Consider the following 21,661-nt stretch of genomic DNA (forward strand, 5'->3'; position numbering starts at 1 on the left):
TGCAAATGTTAAAGGGTGATTTGAGAGTTAAGTGTCAAATAATGATGTTTTATGTTATGTTGTGAAAGACTATCCTCATAAACACACACTAGCATGATGTACATAGAAAGGATTCTTAGGATAACGAGTATATATAAGTAATAAAATATTGTTCCACGGAAGTTATGGTTAACATACCAAGTGGATATTGACATTGAAATAGGAGCTCTCCCGTTAATAGAGGTCGGGTTTCTAGAAGAAGTCTCATGAGATGGAAGCTCCCCCGTCAGTGTACTCCGGTTTCTAGTATCAATATCCTCATTTCATAAATTAAGTGCCCTCATAGGATGATTAGCTAGTTCATCCACTTAAGCTGCTAGAAGTTCTTGCTTTTACCTTAGGCAAGTGGAACAATTCTTTTTGGTTTGGGGGACATCAGGTGATGATGTTATAGTTCCCATGGTCTCTAAGTTGATTAAGGATAATTTTCCACAACAAGATTATAGTGAACTAAGGTTACAGAAGAAATATCTCATATGTGTTTAAAGTATTATTTAGCTTGGATTGACCATGATATTATGACTTGTGTTATATTTACCTTTTTATATTATGTTTTACTTAGTCAATAGCATGTTATGGAATGAAATGTCTCTTTTAGCATATTTTAAATGTTTTAATGCATAACTATCATACTTAGTGCATTTTTTTACTAACACATACTTTTCCCTACATTTTCTCCAAATGTAGGGTCCGATAGAAAGGATTCCCATTTTAGTGGCAAGATCTTGGACTTTAATTCTTTCCCGAGCTTGGTGAGTCCTTATGGTGCGAGGACTAATTACTTTCGTTTTAGTTTCTTTTTTTTTTGGACAGGATATATTGGCTACGCCTAATTTTGTTGGATTGTAATAGATGGCTATGTTGAGACATATGTTTAGACTCCCCGCTTTTCTAAAAAAATATTTTGGACTTAAGATGATTGTTTACTCTTTATTGTTCTATTTCTTAAGTTGTGAATGCTAAGTGGCTTATATGGAGTCCTTCGGGGTTCTATGCGCCATGTTACATCTAGGGTGTAGCCCTGGGTCGTGAAAAACTTGGTAATCAGAGCACAAGGTTTAGAACGGTCATAATATGTCTCATAAGCCGCGTCTAGTAGAGTCTTGTTCATGAGTGTGAAGAGAGCCACATTTATGATGAGAGGCTTCAAGATTATTAGGAAACTTCACTTCTTTCATTACTCTAAAGTCATGCTATAGAGTTTGACTCTGTAAATTCTCTCTCCTAATACTTAGCTTATGCTCTTCAAGATAAGTCTACTCGAACGGCTTACTCTAAAAAGAATGTGAGGAAGAATTTGGAACAAGAAGCTCCTCCTCATTCTTCGGTCGATCCCTTGTCCGAACAAGTTACAAATGCGGAGTTTAGATTGAATTTTTAAGTGTTGGCTTGAGCCGTGACGGCCCAAGCCGATAGAGAGGTGGTAGTTACTGTGAAGGAAGAACTTCTTACACTAGTAAAGTGTTTGATGAAATATCCAAAATAATTAAGTAATTTTATGTTTTAAATGTTAAGATGATATTACTTTTGGATAACTAATCTTGCACATGATTTATGCACCTATGTACATCTTTAAAATAATGTAAACAAGCCTTACCAGGAATATATAATCAATGATATAGTTTATATGTTATTTATTGAGTAGGCATTAGTGTCTAAAAGGGTGTTTGAATTGAATTAAAAGCTAATTAAACCTACATTCAAGTCAGTTTTAAACATTTGGAAGTGTTTGTCAAATATAAAAAAAATAACTTTAATTATCTAACAAATGAAATAAAATTAGCGAGGAAGTGCTTGACAAGAACAAAAATTACTTAAAATAAGTTTAGAATGACTTAAAATAAGTCAAAAACCAAAAGTAGGTCTCACCATACTTTTGTTTTTGGCTTAAAAGTTATTTCAAATTGACTTTTTATTATTGAATTAAAAACTACTTGTAAGTCAATACAAACGGGCGCTAAGTCATTCAAATAAATACTTTAAAATATTAGATGATGTACATACGGATAAATGAATTTTAGTTTTAGCATAAAAATTGAAATAGAATTGTATAATCTTTTTTTTTAAAAAAAAATATGAACTTTCAGTTTTTTTCTTCTCAAAATGGTGAATTCGTGGAAAGTCGGCGAGTGCATACACATACTATGATGAAGTAATTATAATATTTACTATTTGTTTTTGACGTATACATAAAAAATTTAGCCACATATATTTATTAACATTGTGAAGTATGTAAAGTTATATTTATTTTAAGATTTATTATACCAAAGTTTGTCAAAGTAACAGATAATCTTTTTTGCCTTTATCAAATTTCTTCATATTTAAACTTACCGTTAATTTTTGACAGAGGAAAAATACGTGAACCACATCATATATTTGTTCTAAAATGACAAATAGTAAAAGTGGGCTTTGTGGTATAGCAAATAATTGTACGAGCAAGGAGAAAATTAGGAACGTCAGTCGCTAAATATTTTAAGAAATAAAAATTGATTGAGCTCAAAACATTGAGAAGACGATATACAATCTACGGGATAAGATCCAATGGTAAGTAGAAGCAACACAAATTACTTTGATCTGTGCATTTTATTATGCCAATATACATATTTGAAATGTATTCTGTAATAACTTTATCATTTTTGTATATATGTCTTATGCTTGTGTGAATGATACTAGCATATAAGTGTATCCTTCATCACCAAATGACAATGTAAAACATCGACTACTTGAAAATATGATGTGTATATGTACGTGTATACACACACACACACACAAGCATTGTTTTTTTTTATTTGCCTTTAAATTCAATTAGACATTATTACCTTGCAACTTTATAATTTTTTATTTAGTTACAAGGTAACCTTGTAATAGAATCAAATAATATGAAAATATAGACTCATAATATGAATGTGATAGTAGACCCATATTATGAATTCATTAAACAAATCTAAAAACACACATGAAAGCAAACGTCATAGAAAGACCCATATAATGTGAAAGCATTAAATAAACAGATACACTCGTAATATGAAAGTATTAAGTAAACATGACAATACACGTGATAGCTAGAATCATAACAAGAAAGCATTGCAATACTCGTGAGAAGTACACTCACACATCTACTATAAATTTTACAAGTGTTTCTCTTGAAATTGCTCAGCCTTATTCAATAGAAATATATTACTTTCTTCTTCATATCATTTTCTTTTGCAATGGAAAATGAGACTAAAAAAGGTAAGCAAAAAATTGAAATGAAGCTTATCGAGTCTGAGAGAGCACGTGCTGTGAGTTTCTCAAAAAGAAAAAAAACTTTGTTTGAGGATGCAGAGAAGTTTGCAACTCAGACCGGTGCAGATGTTGTTGTGATGCTCTTTTCACCAGGTGGAAAACCATATTCCTGTGGTTCCACAAGCGTAGAAGATATAATTGAAAATTTTCTCAAAATGAAAGTAGAGGACCCCCGGACATCATTATGCTGAGGGTTAATTAAAAGGTTTTGAGGAATTGAAAGATCTTCATAAAGAATTGCAAACATGTAACGAGAAAGAAAAAAAACGAGTACTAATGCATAAGATTCTACACCCTGGCTCAGAAATACATCAAGATAAACATATGGAGGAGCAGAAGTTGACATTGAAGTTGCAGTAGAGAATATTAAAAAAGAAACACTAAATTCTATTTTGAAGGAGCATCTGAAATTTGATTTAAATGTTGCCCCTGATCCAGAAGATGAGGAGGAATATTGAAGTCAGGAGTATCATGGAATTTATAATTGGAGTTAATAAAATTGAAGCTATGATTAGAAAAGATTTAACTAGAGATTGAGTCTTCTATCATGAACATTTGTTGTCTTTTTAATGAAGTCACTTGTTGTTAGTAATGAATTATCAATCTATATGAGGTTTTATATTAAAAAAAAAAGAAAAGGTCATGAATTTCTTATGTTACTAAGTCGGTTTTTTTTCATTCTCAGTGATGCTTTGAGTTGCCTAAATTGATAAAATTAATTGAATTTTTTTAGTAACTAGTGAATATTGTGAAAGTTATAAATCAAAGAAAACTCTCATACACTCATTAATTTTCTTTTATGTTTTCATCTTCAACAAAATTAGTGCATTTACATTTTACATCTAGGCTAGCTCTCTGTGAGATGGTGAAATCTCTCTAATATGGATGTATCTTCGTCTGGAAATAGGGAAATTAGAAGAGATGTATTGGAAAGGACAATAAGAAAACTTAACTTGAACAACGTTTTCTCTGAAAAACCTTTTTTTTGAGGATCGACAACTTATATAGGAACTTTTCAAATATCAATTGACTCTAATGGCATATTCGATATTACAAGAGAAGTCGGATCTTATTTTTAACATGATACGCATATATATTGAACTAAAGTATCTAATTTTTTTTGTCACAAGCTCATACATAAAAAAGGTTCCTTTCATGTATGATACAAAATAAATTTTCTCAAGTACATTAGCCTTAGAGAATAGTTTTCCAAATTAAACTTAATTCTTTTCTGGATCCAATTTTGTGTAACGTCGATTACTAAATTAGCAATTTAGGTATAAATCATCTTAATGTAAAACTACCCCTTAAAAAAAGTAGTTCTTGCATAATAATTTTAGAATTATTACATAAGAACCCATTAATTCTATGTGTTACGATCTCCGCCTAACTAATATCTTCATTTAAATGGTAAAAATAAGTAAATAAATCCTCTCTAATTCACCCCGCTAATAGGTCCAATAATAAATTTGAGGTTTTTGTGCATAGAAGTTACTCACTCCTTTTGTTAGACACATCCCAAATAGTTAACTCTTTTTTATACAGTGTTGTTTCCCATCAACAATTGAGCATAATAATTTTGATTTTTGAAGAAAAATACACATACATTATAACTACTATATATAACATCTACTCAATAATAATCTAACAAAACATTATTTAGTGAAATAATTTTTATGAATTGTAATTGTGGTATTAGTTGATATTTTATGAAATAAAAAAATTCATTCCTAAAAGTTCACATGTTTCTATTTTACTATATATATGTCGCCCCTGTGAGCATAGGTCCAACGTTATGTCCGTGTGTATGAAATATTTTTGCTGGAATGTAAATTTAGAGTATCTACAGGATATATACACACATACATTTTTGCACTGTTTATGCATATATATTTACATATTTACTTAATTACATCTACTGATCATCTTGTTCTGGATATCTATTATGGTAGTTGAGTGGATGGTAGATAGTGTAGTAACACTAAAGCATGATAAATCAAGATGTGCGTACTCTCATTTGTCTTAAAATCCAGGCTTTCAAAAGACAGTGCAGGAACAAAAGAAATCAGTCTGAGATTTACTTTACCCTACAAACTTCCTGGAATAGATAAGCACGTGGAAATATAAAGGGCTTGCATGAAATTGATATTAACTTATCACAACTCAAAATTAGACATGGTGACACTTGGAAATTCCCACTAAGACAAGTGAACCTCAATCCGAAAACAAGAAAGAAAAGTGGAATGTAAACAACAATGGCATAAGAATAGAACACTTATTCATTCTAATGAAATCCTAAAATTTGACACGTATACAAACCATTAATGTATAAAGTGCAGAATTAAAACATAATTATAAGTCTTAATGGGTTTGTTTCTCAAATAGAACAAGACATAAAATAAGGAACAATAAAGCCCGTTGGAATGAAAAAAATCTTGCTCTTAATGTATCCTTAAGAAGCCTCAGGTGTAACTAGGAGAAAGGAAATCACACTGATCTAAGCTCTAAAACTATAAAAGTGTAGAAGCAAGGAGTAAGTACCAAATAATATGATGCTCAAAAAGTAACCAAATAAGTAGGCAAAACTAGCTAGAATACAAGTTCTCTTTCATCCCAACCAAACCTTCTCTAACTACAAACTGCATAAAAATCACCCTAACCTAGTAGATTTATGATACACACTTCATAAGACTTGAAAATAATTGTCCAAAAGTCACAATTCGACAATCACAAGTATCAAGTATGCTAATCACTGGTGTCAAATATGTCAATCACAATTATCAACTATATTATTTACAGGTATCAAGTTCATTATCTCAAAATAGTTATGTTCACTGAATATAAATCTCAAGACTACTATGAACGGTATCAATCGATACTTGTAGCACCATGTATGCTAGAACAAACCAAAATGTAGATTTTAGTGTTAGAGGTGCAACTTATGGACCTGGGGTGACCCACGGCCCGTGTTGTTGGTCTGCGGATAGCTACCTCCGACCCTTACCCAGAAACCGCCAGAAATTTCTAAGCGTCGACCCACAGTCGGACACACAAATCGTAGGTTAGACCACAGAAAATGGTCCATAGATCAGTCTCTATTTTAACCTCCCAAAACCCCATGGACGATTTACTAGCACGGACCGTTGGTCTAGCCACGTTCCTTTGGTCCAATCACGATCCGTTGGTGGCCCCCGACATTGGTTAAGTTTTGGGTTGTTTGGTCATTTTATTATGCATTGGACCCCTAAACTACGTATTTTAACCCTTAAATGGTTAATTTTAGACTAGTAACTTAAATAGAATCTATCCTAAGTAAATCATTCACCAAAAACATCGAACAAATAAAACACAGAAGGAGAAAGAGTTGACCAAGCCCTAATCCGAGAATGCAACAGGTTTTGATAAATTTCAGCCCCAAAATCAAAAGATTTCTTCGTGGAGTTCATCACCTGGTATGTGAGATTTCACTAGTGGTTCCTTTAATTCATTAGGTCCCTTGTTTTACTCAGATTCTCGATTCCCTTAATATTATCGAGATATCGGGTTTCTAGAATTTCAATAGATCATTATAAATTTGTTGGTTTAATATTCCTAAGTAGATTATCATGATTTTAGTATGGTTTTGCGTAAATACCTTCATAAATTCAGAACCCTAGCTAATAGTCTTTTTAGTCTATGAATAACACCTGTTAGGTCAGATATTTAAGTTATTTATGCCTCAGATTTGAATGTATCATTATTAGTATATTAATGTTTCATTTTCAGTTAGCATGTCAGTTTTGACCTATCCAGTATTATAGAAATTCAGTCATAAATTATTAAAACTTAAATCAATTGGGAGAATCTCAATACAAAGTGGATTAGTGTCAGTCACCCTTAAGTCCTAAAACTACGTGCCCCTTATGTTGTAAGTCTCCCTGTAGGCATTATTTTAGTAATCACGCCAACATGTCTTTATACCCGTGGAAGGGTATATTAGGTCCTATCGATGGGGCGTATACATCTAACTCCATATTTAGCTATGTGATTTTATGTCGATTATTTTTAGCTCCCACAGTTCAGTCAGATTATGTTTCATTACCACGTTATTTGTACAGTTCAATATTTGGTCTCATCATGTTATAAACTTGGTCATTGCATTCAGTTTAGTCATATACAGTACTTTCAGTATCTTTATTATGTTTATATTATATTATTGTTTTATTGCTTTAGTTATGTTATTGTTCAACTTTTTCAATCCTACATGCTTAGTACCTTTCATGTACTAATGCATACTCTGGGCTACATCTTCTCTTAATGTAGGTTCAGGTCCTCAAGAGTTAGGTCAGACAAAAATCCGTTCCTGATCTTCAGTTCAACAGCTTCAGTAGTGAGTCATCATTCTTCGAGGATCGTTGACATGTTATCTTTCCATATTAGTCTTTAGTTTTTCGAATTTGCTATATTTAGTTGGGGCATGTAACAAAACTTCTAGTTAGTGTAGAGGCTTATTTCCAACATAGTTTGATCAACTTTAGTGTTAGAGTTTGATTTTTCATTTGTATTTTTAGCTCTCAGTTTTCATTTATTTACATAGTATATGGATTCTCCCCATCATTTTAGATTATTCAAAAGTGATTTTGTTTCCGGACAAATTATACTGATTCAGTTTACTTTAGTTGATCATGATGTGCCAATAGGGTTAGCTTGAGATCACTCATGATCCTAGGTCTCGCGTCCGCTTCTTGGGGGTAGTTTCGGGGCGTAAAAAACTTTGTATTAGAGCCCTAGGTTTAAGAGTCCTAGAATGTCCAAAATAGAGTCCCTTTCATGGGTGTGAAGTACACCACATCGAAAGAGAATGAGGCTGCAAAGTGTTTTAGGAAAACTTCGATCTCTTTGTTACTCTTATCGTGCGTAAGGTATGATATAATTCCCTATTCTAACTCGACGTTATGCGTTTCAGGTCATGCCTCCTCCTTGAGCTTATGGAAGGAATGTGAATGCCAGGAATGCTAAATAATTTCTCCAGTCCCAGATCAGGAAGTATCGAATGTTGAATTTAGGAACACCATTCAACATTTGGCTTAGAGTGTGACTAATTGGAATAAAGAGAAGGATCATTTCCTGCAATACTTGTGGTGGGTGAGTGGAAGCCAGGGTTCGTGACTTCTTAGGATGAATCCGCCTGAGCTTTTCGGATCACAGATGGGTGAGGATTCCAAAAAATTCATAGATGAGGTCAAGAAGTTCTTTGGAGATATGCAAGTGGGTGATGGTATAGTAGTGTTGACATCCTATTAGCTGAAGGATGTATCTCACATCTGGTACATTCAGTTGAAAGAGAGTAGGGGTACAAATGTAGCTCCTATCACTTGTGAATGCTTTAGTGAGATTTTTGTGGACAGGTTCTTCCCAAATGAGTTGACGGAGGCATGAGCTCATGAGTTTATGAATTTGAGGCAGGGTTTCATGTTAGTCCACGAGTATGGATTCAAGTTCACCAAGCTCTCTTGGTATGCTCCTCACATGGTAGCCAATTCCAAGGATCAAATGAATAAGTTTCTTTATGAGGTACTCGACTGTGTGAAAACAAAGTGTAGGAATGCTATGTTGCTAGAAGATATCAACATCTATAGGATCATGACTCATGATTAGCAGGTTGAGGGTGATACGATTAGAGGACATGCCAAGGAGAACAAGAAGGATAGGACATCCAACTATGACAATTCTCAATAGAAATCAGATGGTGGAAATCGTTAACAGTTTCAGTATAAGTTTTCAACTCCACCACCTTCATCAGCTAGTGTTCCATCCTCCAAGTTCTTAAATGATCACCAAGGTAGAGCATCAGGCTTTAAGTGTCAAGGTAGTATTTTAGGCACCAGACCGCACCCAATTTTTCCAAAGTGTGGTAAGAACCATTCGGGCGAGTGCCTTGTAGGAAGTAAAAGATGTGTAGGGTGTGGTCAATCTGGTTACATGTTGAAAGATTGTCCCTCTTAATAGGGTCAATGGGGAAATAATAGTAGAGCTTAGTGTTAAAAGATTGTCCCTCTTAATAGGGTCAATGGGAAAATAATAGTAGAGCTTAGTCTACAACTTCAGTAGCACCAGCTGGTCACCCAACTCAACAAGGTAACTCATGTAGTACGGGTGGCGGTTAGTACCAAAATAGCTTATATGCTTTTCAAGCTTGCCAGGATCAGGAAGATTATCCAGACGTAGTCGCTGGTACATTACGAGTCTTTGATTAGATGTTTATGCTTTGTTAGATCGAAGGACTACTCTTCTCTTTGTAATTTCTTATGTAGTAGTCACCATTAATATTAGTCCAGAAACTCTCTCTCATAACCCTTCTCAATCTCTACTTCAGAACTCAGTATGTTCATTATGAATTTATAGTTATGTCATTTGGATTAACCAATCTCCCGCAACTTTCTTGGTTTTGATTAATAGTGTGTTCAAGCAGTTATTGTACTCGTGCGTAATCTTTTTTATTGATATCCTCATTTAATCTAGGAATGAGGAAGAACATGCAAATCATTTGAGTGTTGTTCTAAAAACTCTCAAAGATTGACATTTGTTCGCTACATTTAGCAAGTGCGAGTTTTGGTTATAATTTGTTGCTTTCCTTGGTCACATTGTGTCTAGAGAAGGGATTCGAGTGATTTCTAAGAAAATAGAAGTTGTGAAATAATGGCCCAAACCTACCTCTCCTACAAACATCATATGTTTCTTGGGTTTACCAGGCTATTATAGAAGGTTCGTGGAAGGTTTTTCATCCATTACATCTTCATTGACTAAGTTAACTTAGATAAAGTTTAAGTTTTAAAGGTCAAATGACTCTGAGAAAAGTTTTGCAAAACTGAAAGCTAGGTTGACTACGGCTCCTATGTAAACTCTACCATAGGGGTCAGACAGTTATGTTATACATTGTGATGCATCCAGAGTTGACCTAGGTTGTGTGTTGATGAAGCGAGTCAAGGTTATAGCATATGCTTTTAGATAACTTAAGGTACATTAGAAGAACTATCCAACTCATGACCTCGATATAGAAGTAGTGGTGTTTGGACTTAAGATTTTGAGACGTTAATTATATGGTTTTCATGTAGATGTGTTTATAGACCATAAGAACCTTTAATATTTGTCACCTAGAAAGAGTTGAATATTCGTTAGAGGAGATGACTTGAGTTCCTCAATGATTACAATATGAGTGTGCATTACCATCCTGGTAAGTCCATTATAGTAGCAAATGCTCATACCAGACTATCCATGGGTAGTGTAGCACATGTATAGGAAGAAAGAAATGAACTAACAAAGGATGTTCACAGGCTTGCTCGCTTAGGAGTTCGTCTCATGAGAATATCATATGGTGGTGTATCAGTTCAAAATGGGTCAAAAATCTTCATTGCTAGTGGATGTTAAGGAAAAGCAAGATAGTGATCTGATACTATTTCAACTAAAGGATTCAGTCCATGAATAGAGAGTTGAGGTTTTCTCCCAAGGCGGAGATTGTGTGCTTCGTCATTAGGGTCGATTATGTGTTCTTAAGGTGGGTGAGTTGAGACAGTAGATTCTTGTAGAAGCTCATAATTCTAGATATTCTATTCATTCAGGTGCCACTAAGATGTACCGTGATCTCTAGGAGGTCTTTTGGTGTAATGGTATGAAAAGGGATATAGCAGATTTTGTGGCTAAGTGCCCCAACTGTCAACATATCAAGGTAGAACATCAGAAACCAAGAGGTATGACTCAAGAGAGCAATATTTCTAATTGGAAGTGGGAAGTGATCAACGTGGACTTTATCACGGGTTTACCTCGTACTCGCAGACAACATGACTCCATTTGGGTGATTATTGATAGAGTTACTAAGTGTGCGCGCTTTTTGGCTGTCAAGACTATAGATTTGGTGGAGGACTACGCCAAGATTTACATTAGTGAGATAGTTAGATTGCATGGGGTTCCTTTATCTATCATCTCGGATAGAGGTTCTCATTTTACCTCTCATTTTTTGAAGTCGTTTCAGAAAGGTCTTGGTACTAAGGTCAATCTTAGCAAAACCTTTCATCCATAGACGGATGGTCAGGCAAAGCGTACTATTCAAAGTTTTAAGGACATATTGAGAGCTTGCGTGATCGATTTCAATGATAGTTGGTATGATTACCCTACTCTTATAGAGTTCTCCTACAATATTATTTACCATGCCAACATTGAGATGATCCCTTATGAGGCATTGTATAGGCGAAGATGAAGATCTCCAAGTTGTTTCTTTGAAGTAGGTGAAGCAGCCTTGATAGGGCCAGATTCAGTTCTTGATGTTATGGAGAAAGTTAAACTCATTAGAGATTGACTTAAGACAACCCATAGTCACCAGAAATCCTATGCATATGTAAGGAGAAGGGAATTAAAGTTCCAAGTTGATGATTGAGTTTTCCTAAAAGTGTCGCCTATGAGAGGGGTGATTAGATTTTTTAATAAAGAGAAGCTCAGACCTAGATACGTAGGCCCTTAAAAGATCTTGAAAAAGGTTGGCAAAGTGGATTATGAGTTAGAGTTGCCAACAAAACTTGTGGTAGTGCATCCGATTTTTCACATTTCGTTATTGAAGAAGTGCGTGGGTGATCCAGAATATATAGTACCTTTAGTAAGTGTGGTTGTGAAGGATAGTCTCACTTATGAGGATGAGATAATTCAGATTCTTGATAGTCACCTTAGAAGGTTGATAAACAAAGAAGACACTTCAGTCAAGATTTTGTGGAGGAGTCATTCCATAGAGGGAGATACTTGGGAAATATAAGCAGCCAGGAAGGCCAAGTATCTTCACCTATTTCCTTTCAATTCCATTCCAGCTTGAGGTAATAGTTCTTCTTTAGATTTTCAGTCATTCCTGCGCAGTTTCACTCTTAGCATCTTGTTCTTTCAGTTTGTACTTGCATTTTCAGCGTATTTGCATGTTCTTAGAACTTAGTCGGTCAGAAATCAGTTTCCAGTGTTTAGTTTTAGGGGATGCAACTCTCTCCCTCCATTTCAGCTAATTTAGTCTTCATTTGAGGATAAATCTTCTCAAGGGGAAGATAATGTAACACCCTGTATGCTAGAACAAACCAAAATGCAAATTTTAGAGTTTCAAGTGCAACCCGCGATTACCACTCACGGATTGTAGGGTGACCCACGACCAGTGTTGTTGGTCCATGGATGGGTACCTGCGATTCTTCCCCAAAAACTACCAGAAATTTCTCTAAGTGTCAAACCATAGTTGGACCCATGCAACGTAGGGCCACAAACCTCGGTTTGTGTGCGTAGATCAGACCCCAATTTTCAACTTCCATAACCCCATCAATGGTTGCCAGAACAGACCGTTGATCCAGCCATGGTCTGTCGATCTTGTCCGTTGGTAGACTCGATAGAAGTTACTTCAAAGGTTGTTTGGTCCTTTCCTTATGTGTAGGACCCCTAAACTACGTCATTTTACCCCTAAAATACGTAGTTTTAGCCTAGTAACTTAACTAAAATCTACCATAAGAAAATCATTCACCAAAAAGATAGAAAAATTAGAACACAAAAGGAGACACAGTCGACTAAGACCTAGTCCAAGAATACAACATATTTTCATCAAATATAGCCCCGAAATCTAAAGATTTATTTATGAAACTTCTCACCAAGTATATGAGATTTCACTAGTGGGTAGCTTTTGTCCTTTAAGTCCCCAGATTTCAGTCAGATTCTTGATTCCCTTATTATTATTTAGACCTAGGGTCTCTAGAATTTCAGCAGATCATTATGAATTAGTTAGTTTAATGTTCCTAATGAGATTATTATGATTTTAGAATGGTTTTGCGTAATACCTTCATAAATTAAGAACCCTTGCTATGTAGTCCTTTTAGTTTTCATGAATTACACATGCTAAGTCAGATATTTTAGTTATGCATGCCTCCGATTTAAATGTTTCATTATCAATATATTAATGGTGAATTTTCAGTTAGCATGTCAGTTTTGTGCTATCCAGTATTATAGAAATTCAGTCATAAAATGTCACTTACTTAATCAACAGAGAGAAGCTCAATACCGAGTGGACTAGGGTCAATCACCCTCAAGTCCAAAACTAAGTGCTCCGTAGGTTGTAAGTCTCCTCTATGGGCATCATTTTAGTGATCACGCCAGCATACCTCTATACATCTGGCAGGGTATATTGGGTCCTCTTGATGGGGCATATACATCGTACTACACATTTAGCTCTGTGTTTTTTTGTCGGTTATTATTAGCTCCCACAGTTCAATAAAATTCTATTCAGTACAGTTCAATATTCAGTCTTCAGTATGCTATAAACTTGTTCATTGCATTCAGTTTAGTCATGTATAGTACTTTCAGTATCCTTATCATGTTCAGATTATATCATTGGCTTATTACTTATTTAAGTATGTTATTGTTCAAATTTATTCTATCCTCCATAATCAGTACCTTTCAATTACTAAGGCATACTCTGCGCTACACCTTCTCAAAATCCCGCATAGATCGATTCGTGATCTTTAGTTCAGCAACATCAGTGATGAGTCCTCACTCTTCAAGGACAATTGACATGTTATCTTTCCATTTTAGTCTTTAACATTTAGTTTTTGCTAGATTTAACTGAGACATTTCCCATCACTTATAGTTAGTTTAGAGGCTTAATTCAAACATAGTTTGATTCAACTTTAGTGTTAGAGTTTGACTTTGAATTTGTATTTCAAACTCTCAGTTTTAATTTATTTAGATAGTATATGGATTTTGCCTATCGCTTAAAATTATTCATGTGATTTAGCTTCCGCACAATATTTATTAATTCTATGTCAACATGATTAGCTTGGGGTCATTCATGATCCTAGGTCCCGTGTCCGCATCCTAGGGTAGCTTCGAGGCGTGACAATACTCATAAGAAACACCTATAGTCCATGAATTCATCGATAATGACCTTGGTATCAATAACACTCGTTGTCAATGACCTGGTATCTATAATACTCACCAAAAATGACATCAACTTTAATAAAGCTAGTTGGTAATGACCTCAGCATTAAAAACTCTAGCCGAAAATGAATTCACCATCAATATAACTAGCCGAAACCATTTCTCTTCGGCAAAATGATCACATGGTTCTTCACGGTGACGCAAAATGCAAATAAGAAATTCCACACCACAAGGAAAATATAATAACTTAAGCAATTCAAATCCACAATAATGCCATCAAAGAATTTCATCAATCAACAATTTATGGTCCACAATAAGGCAATTCACAAAGCACAATGATCAACACATTACCTCTTTTATTAATCTCCTTATTATTCATTAATACCAATCAAGTGGAAAAATTGAACCCATCACTTTATTCTGATTACTCCCCAGCACACACAATAAATGGAATACAATATTCTACAAGTTTCACAAGGTTTAGAAGAACAATATTCTACAAGTTTCACAAGGTTTAGAAGATCGCTTGTCTCAATTAAATCAAAAGTCAATCCAAGACTTGAGCTTTCCTTTTAGAACAATGCCCAAAGCCACACAATCTAATTTAATGAAGTAATCACAATAAGATTCTTGAAATAATAAAAAAGAATATCATACATTTTGAAAAATGAATCAAAACAACTCCAAAGTCCAAATTTGAAAATGTTGTTCAAAATAGAAAATATTTACATCGAAACATTACCCAAGACATTCAGAACTCATTAGTGAAAACCATTGTAGAAATAGATTAAAATTTAGCTCATAATCACTATTTTATCAAGTTGTTGAAGAAACCCAACTTATCATTCCCAAATATCTTAATTTGAACACTTAAATTCATTAACAACAATGGGTAAATGAAGATTTTAAGATTGGGAATCGTTACCCAATTGCTTCTTCTCAAAAACTTTGTTCAAATCGCAACGTTAAATTTCCCAAAAATTAAAAAGGGAGAAACTGATTTCAAAAAATATTTGTCCAGGGATCCTTTGCGAAAGAGGATGGACAACGTATTAAAGAGCTCCAAGAACACATAAGCTTCTCTACGAACTCGGAGGCCAGTAGCCCTGATCCTCTGCAACCACGGACACTCATACGCAAACGCAGTGGCCAACCATCTACCCTTTGTGATAGTGGAGGTCAATAGACACTAGTAACAAAAAAATCACATAAGACACAAAATTCACCAAAAGGGCCTTCAGGATTAGTTCAAAACCCTATACATACAAACCATATATGCAAATTGACTATACTCGATCTCACAAATAATGGAATCATTCAAATATATGAATCTCGGATATCCTGACCAAGGTCCCACGTAAGTAACAAGAAAGAAACATAACGCCTAAAAAGGCCAAATCAAGTTTAGAACCTCCAAACAAAGACCTCACAAAACCTTAAATAATCCCCAGAATCCAAGGAAACTCTCGAAATTTCATCAGAGCATTTGAACCTGGAATTAGGGTTATTCATGGTTATGGTTAATAACTAAACCAAACCACAATTTGAACCAAACCAATTGAAAAAACGATATTTGTTTAGTTTGGTTTTTAAATTTTGAAAATCAATACGATTTTTATTTTTTTACTAAAAAACAACACAAAAATAACAAAACCGAACCGATAAATTAGATATATAAATTTTATAATTATTTATATATTATTCATAAAAAATTAAAAATACTTTGTTAAATTTAATTAACTTGAGTCATTATCTTTTTCATTTTCTCAAGCCCAACACTTAAGCTCAAGTATAACAATCTCAAATCCAAGTCCATCAAAATCCATTTTAGTCTTTACACTGTATGACATAAAATAGTCATACACTCTGATATTGCTTAATTGTTTGACTGAACCGACATTAGCTTTTCTGTGGATTGTTCATGTAATGGTGTTTGTGTCTATCGAGATACGTACGTACTCAAAAAAGTTATTACTTTTAAACAGAATAAACTAGAAAATTGAACCAAACCAATAATAACCAAAACGATGGTTATTTTTTTCGTTTTGTTTGGTTTGGTTTTAGAAATTTTAAAAACCGACTAGATTGGTTTTGTTTTGGTTTTAATCAATAACCAATCTAAACTGAACTACGAACACCCCTACCCAGAATATTAACTAAAGGTAACTTAAAGACTAAAATTCCACAGTTTTCCAACTTAGGACCTCAAATCCTCAAAAAAAACTCTAAAACTGAAATCGAAAACTCCCTCAAATGAATTTCCGAATTTCAAAACTAATGAAATCGACAGGAATCCATTCCGCCACTCAACACTCCAAAAGACACTAAAATACTTTTAAATAACTTTATCCTGTCAAATGCCAAATTTCTCATAATTCACAAATTCCAACTCAAACCTCGACATGAATTCAAAAATCATTCAAAAATCAATCGGGACTAACATCGGGAGGGCTAAACTGTAATATTTATGAAAATTTTCGATAATGATCAACCAAGTCATTAAAGATTTCCTCTTTCATTTTATTAAGGTAATGTATCATGTTTTTTTCTATTTCTTCATTTTAAGTTTTAAATTGGGTGATAAGGGTTCTCCTATCTAGGTGTCAGAGTCAGTGCCGCACAACCCGGTGGGTTGGATCGTGACATTAATAAGTCTATTAAATCAAAGGAAATTTATATCACAACTTTAAAATTAATTCGTTATTCATTAACATAATTACCATGCCAGCACTGGACGGGCTGCTTCTCCATAATTAAATGTATTGACTTCGAGTTTTCAATATTAGAGAAGTATTTGGTAGTAGTGCTTCTCCTGAATGAACCTTAAATGACAAGAGTTAAAACTATTTGAGCCATAATGTAAATAACTGAGAACAAATCTGAAATAAAAAAGACAGTAAGTGAACAACAAAGGACGAACACTGCATCTTCTAAATGTTGTAAAAGTAGTACTAATTGTACAATATATTTGGCCCTTCTTCTTTGATGAATAAGCACGTGTCTCACTTTTGCTTCACTTTGTGTGCAATTTTTGCACTATCATCTCACAATTCTCTATAGATTTATGTCTCCTCCTCTGCTAAGCTTGGTCTATTTTCTGAACTCTTCTTTGTAGGTCTCAACTCTTCAATGGTGAATCCATGTGTTACTGAGTGTCTTCTCTTTATGTAGACACTTAAAATCTCTGTTGTTTGTTTTGAATGTCATACCGAGGTATTTCTTCATGATTTCAGGTAAATTTACATGTTTTTCAATCTGACCTATTTTCTCTTCAAGACTTATTATATTCATCAAATTGCTGATTCTAATATTCAGGGGTTGTTTTGGGTGCTTGTACTTCCTGTACTATGCTTCAACACAAAAACACAAGAGCAGAAAATCCAGCTTTGTTAATGCAAGTTCCTCCATGGTTAGTTTGTCCGGTGAGCTTTATACTATGAGTAGGTGCCTTCTCTTTGTGCTTTACTGCTTTTATAGTTTCTAAAGCGTCGAATCTCAGGTCCATATATATTAATATATGGCTTTTCTATGTTCTTCACTCTTTTAAAGTGTATAATTTTTTTAATTGATGGTGGATTATGTTGTCACTCTTTATTTTGTTTTGTTTATTTATGTTCTTATGCTTTCACTTTATATTTTTCTATAGGAGTTTGAAATTTTTATTTAAAGTTTGAAAATTGGGTTAAGAGCGTAATTCTCCTCCCATTTCACTTCCAAGCAATCAAAAAATTAATATATGTATATGAATTCCCCCCCCCCCCGGAGTTTATGAAAATTAGGGGTGTAAGAGTGAAACTGTTCAAAATTATTTTAGTGCATGTGGATTAAACAAGTTAGGGAATTGAATCTTCAATGGAGTAACATGACCCGTAAGATTCATGTAGCCTACCCTTATTTATTGGGGTTGATGTTATAGTCTCTCACTTTGACAATTGTTAAGGATTCCTTTTATAGGATAAGTTGATTTAATTTAATTTTAATATTTGAATTTATTAATTCTTAATTGTCCAATTCTATATACATTTGACAATTAACGTGATTATGTTATTCTATTTATTGGGATATCAATTTTTGCTTTTTAATTTTTCTCCTTTTCTCTCTGTCGATTGTAGTAAGATAAAAATTTGTTTGAAAAATTAGTGGTGTGTCTCCACTTCTTCATTTATATAATCATTCATATATTCTCAATATAACACAATTGTGACACTGAGCTCCGCTCTGTTGATTATTGAAAACTTGGATCCCGTTACTATATCTTGATGATTTTTGCAGGAGTAGTGACTTTTGATGAGCAACAAATGGCATTGGGTTGTGAGTACGTACACATTTTCTCCTCTTCTAAGGTAATTATCACCAACTCTATTACATTGGCTCATTGTGGGATGGTTTGGATGAGTTGTCGTCAGTTTAAGCCTCCTCTTTTGTTCTCCTTTCTACATGACTATGGTTCTTAAATCTTATGTGCTTCTATTTTGGGTGAATGACAGTTCTCTTATTTATTTTTTGAACAATTGCACTTATGATATTAAACTTAAAGGCAAATATAGAAATTTCATTGAACTCTAATGTTTCAATTGGTAGAATATACGTTGTTGATCGATAAATAAAAATAGTAACCATATCAATAGTTGGATATATTGTAAATACACACTTTTAAATGTTGTAAGATTTTATTTACTTCATTGATAGTTATCTTCTGTAATATGTTCACTATTTGCACTTACATTTAGGAGCTCCTTAGTAGTAGATTTTGTCTTTGAGCTTAAAATGTGTCTCTCGTATTTTATCATAGTAAAATGAAGAGGTTAGCTAGATATGATTATTGAGACATCAATTGATTTTCTAAAATGTACAAAGATTATTCTACTAAAGTTGTGTTTAAAGATGAAATGAACATGATTTCAGCTATAGAGGTTAGATCATGTTTTTCTTATGCCTTCCTCTTTCCTTCACCAGTAAGTTTATCTTCTAACTTGACTGCTTTCCTTTTTAGTGGTCTTCTTCATTGAATTTGTAGTGTTTTTGTTCTGATATTTATCTTCTTCTTTTTTTTCAATCTGTTTTGTTGTCTATTGAAAGAGATATTATATCTCTGTTATCCTTGATAAAGGAGTTTATAAACGCAAGAGTGAGACGGTTAATAAATTTTGTTTATTTAAAATGTTGAAGCATCTACCATTGAGGCAGTAAAAACCTTGGTTTATTTACATTTTTTCAATTTATTACTTTGGTTTATGAAAATCCATGTATACTAATGCCCTTTCAGAAATATCTATTGTATGTTTGTAGCGGTGAAGACACATATAGTTTCATTTACTCATGTAGAACCAAATTTCTCCTCTCTCATTGAACCTTCTCAGTTAAATCCCTTGATCTTCTTCTCTTTTTCTATGCCTCCCTCTCTCATGTACATGTAGGGACTTTGTTGGTCATCAACCTTCCTTTTAGAAGGAAAGATATGATATGGAGCTTTATGCATGTTTACTCTAATAAATGATTTTTCTCTGTTAATAAATGATTTGGCTTTTAAATATAGCAAATTTAACTTTTCTTCTCAACATTTTGCAGGCTGAATACAAATCCAATTAATATGTGTGTCAGTTTAAATATTAGACAATCTTGCATCAATGAGCAGCAGCAAAAAAAATTGATACTTAATACTGTTTAATAGTTATAGATAAATGTAGGGAAAAATGACAATATATCCCGAACTATCATAAATGATACGTCAATACCCTTCGTTATATTTTTGGATTGTATATATCCTTACTGTCAATATTTCGGAACATATATACCCTTAGGATAGACGGAGAGACGCGTGTAACTGGTATTCATAGGAATAGAATTAACTTATGAAACCTGTAATTTTACAAATTGTTGTAGACCACTGTTAGAAGAATATGTCAGAATTCTTCTATTTATTTAAGTTTGGTACTAAACTGGTATTCATAGGAATGAAACACTAATTGAGATTTCTCTGGGGTTTTTTTTAAAGTTTGGGACTGAACTAGCACTCATAGTAATGCAACAGCATATGAATTAACTATCTCTTACATTGCAGATCTTTATAACTATTCCTTTAATAATTGAATTTGTTGGAATATGAATGTACATGTTATCTTATCTTTCCTATCATTATTTTATATCTGATAAATCATAAAAACAAATTTATAGTTGTTTTTCAACTTTCAATATAAATAGAGATTGAATGAATGATTACAAACTTTTAGAACACGATCCCAATAAAAGTATATGATGACAATCTTACGTTTCCTTGGTTAGTGTTATTTTTTTCTCAATCCACTGAACAAATTTGTATTTACGTTATTGCTTCTTAGAAAGACAGGTTGGTTCATATGCAAATAAGGTAGTCACAATGAATGATGACTTAGATTTGCCTGTAATGTTTTTGAAGTTTCAAAATTTCCTATAGATTTTTAATTTGGGGCAGTATATGAAATTGTAATTTTGCTATATTAGGGGGAAGAAAGAAAGTATAGTAAGGTCTTAACTCGGAACATATTATATATGATGTTAAAAGGCTCATTGAAAGTAAGTTTTGTAATTAGCTAAGTAGTATTTTTGTGTGAAATTGGCATAATAGTGTTTCTTGAAATCTTTGGTATCCTAATTTGAATTGTTAGTGTTATTTGGCAGGTTTGATGTTACTAAGTTCAAAAGATGATTAAGATATGAATAAAGATGACATGTAGAAGTGAAGATAAAAGATGACTACACTAAATTGTTTAGCAAGAATTGAGCATGTTGTCATCCCGATTTAAAGTATATGTTATCCATAACATGGGTTTTCACATTACTCTTCAACAGTGATGCTAAACCTCATTGTTCGTAAAAAAGTTAATTTTTTTAATTTTTGTGTAATGTACAGACTATATATATTATCAACTTCTTCATTAGAATGGCATGATAGGACTTTCTTAGTCATATAAAATGCAGATATTTTAACATGTCGCACAAAATTTACTGAATATTATGTTACTTTGATGGCACGAGCCGTGCCCCATCGTGTGTGTATATATATATAGATATATATATATATATAAGTTGAATATGACTTGTTCAAAAGAATGGATGGGAGTAAAATTTAACTACTCACTCTAGTTTAATGAGTTAATATCTTAAAAAATCAGTGAACTATAGAAAATTATCTAAGACAAGTCATTAAACTTTCTTTTTGTATCAATAGAATCACTCAATTTAACACTTTTATCTTCAAAAATAATTCAATTATATTTATAATTGAAATAAATTTGTCATGACAACTTAAATTATTTTTCTATATTATGGATCTCATAAATAAATAAATTATAAAATTGAGTTATACCCCACAAAATGTAAAACTTCATTTCATTTTTACCTTGATAATATGCCATTGTGTCTAATATGAGACTGT

At 33.2% G+C, this 21,661-nt stretch overlaps 1 long non-coding RNA gene across 2 annotated transcripts; it reads left to right on the plus strand.

Annotated features, from left to right (window-relative positions):
- The first annotated feature begins 17,132 nt into the window (after positions 1 to 17,132).
- On the plus strand, positions 17,133 to 21,110 carry LOC114075950. Of its 2 annotated transcripts, none has more exons than XR_003576241.1 (4): positions 17,133 to 17,480; positions 17,563 to 17,669; positions 18,520 to 18,590; positions 20,905 to 21,110. It is a non-coding gene; the product is annotated as an uncharacterized LOC114075950 (long non-coding RNA). The 2 variants fall into 2 exon arrangements; XR_003576240.1 differs by lacking the exon at positions 20,905 to 21,110 and adding an exon at positions 19,816 to 20,181.
- Positions 21,111 to 21,661: the final 551 nt, after the last annotated feature.

Source organism: Solanum pennellii, chromosome 2, assembly GCF_001406875.1.
Source record: "Solanum pennellii chromosome 2, SPENNV200".
Classification (NCBI taxonomy): domain Eukaryota; kingdom Viridiplantae; phylum Streptophyta; class Magnoliopsida; order Solanales; family Solanaceae; genus Solanum; species Solanum pennellii.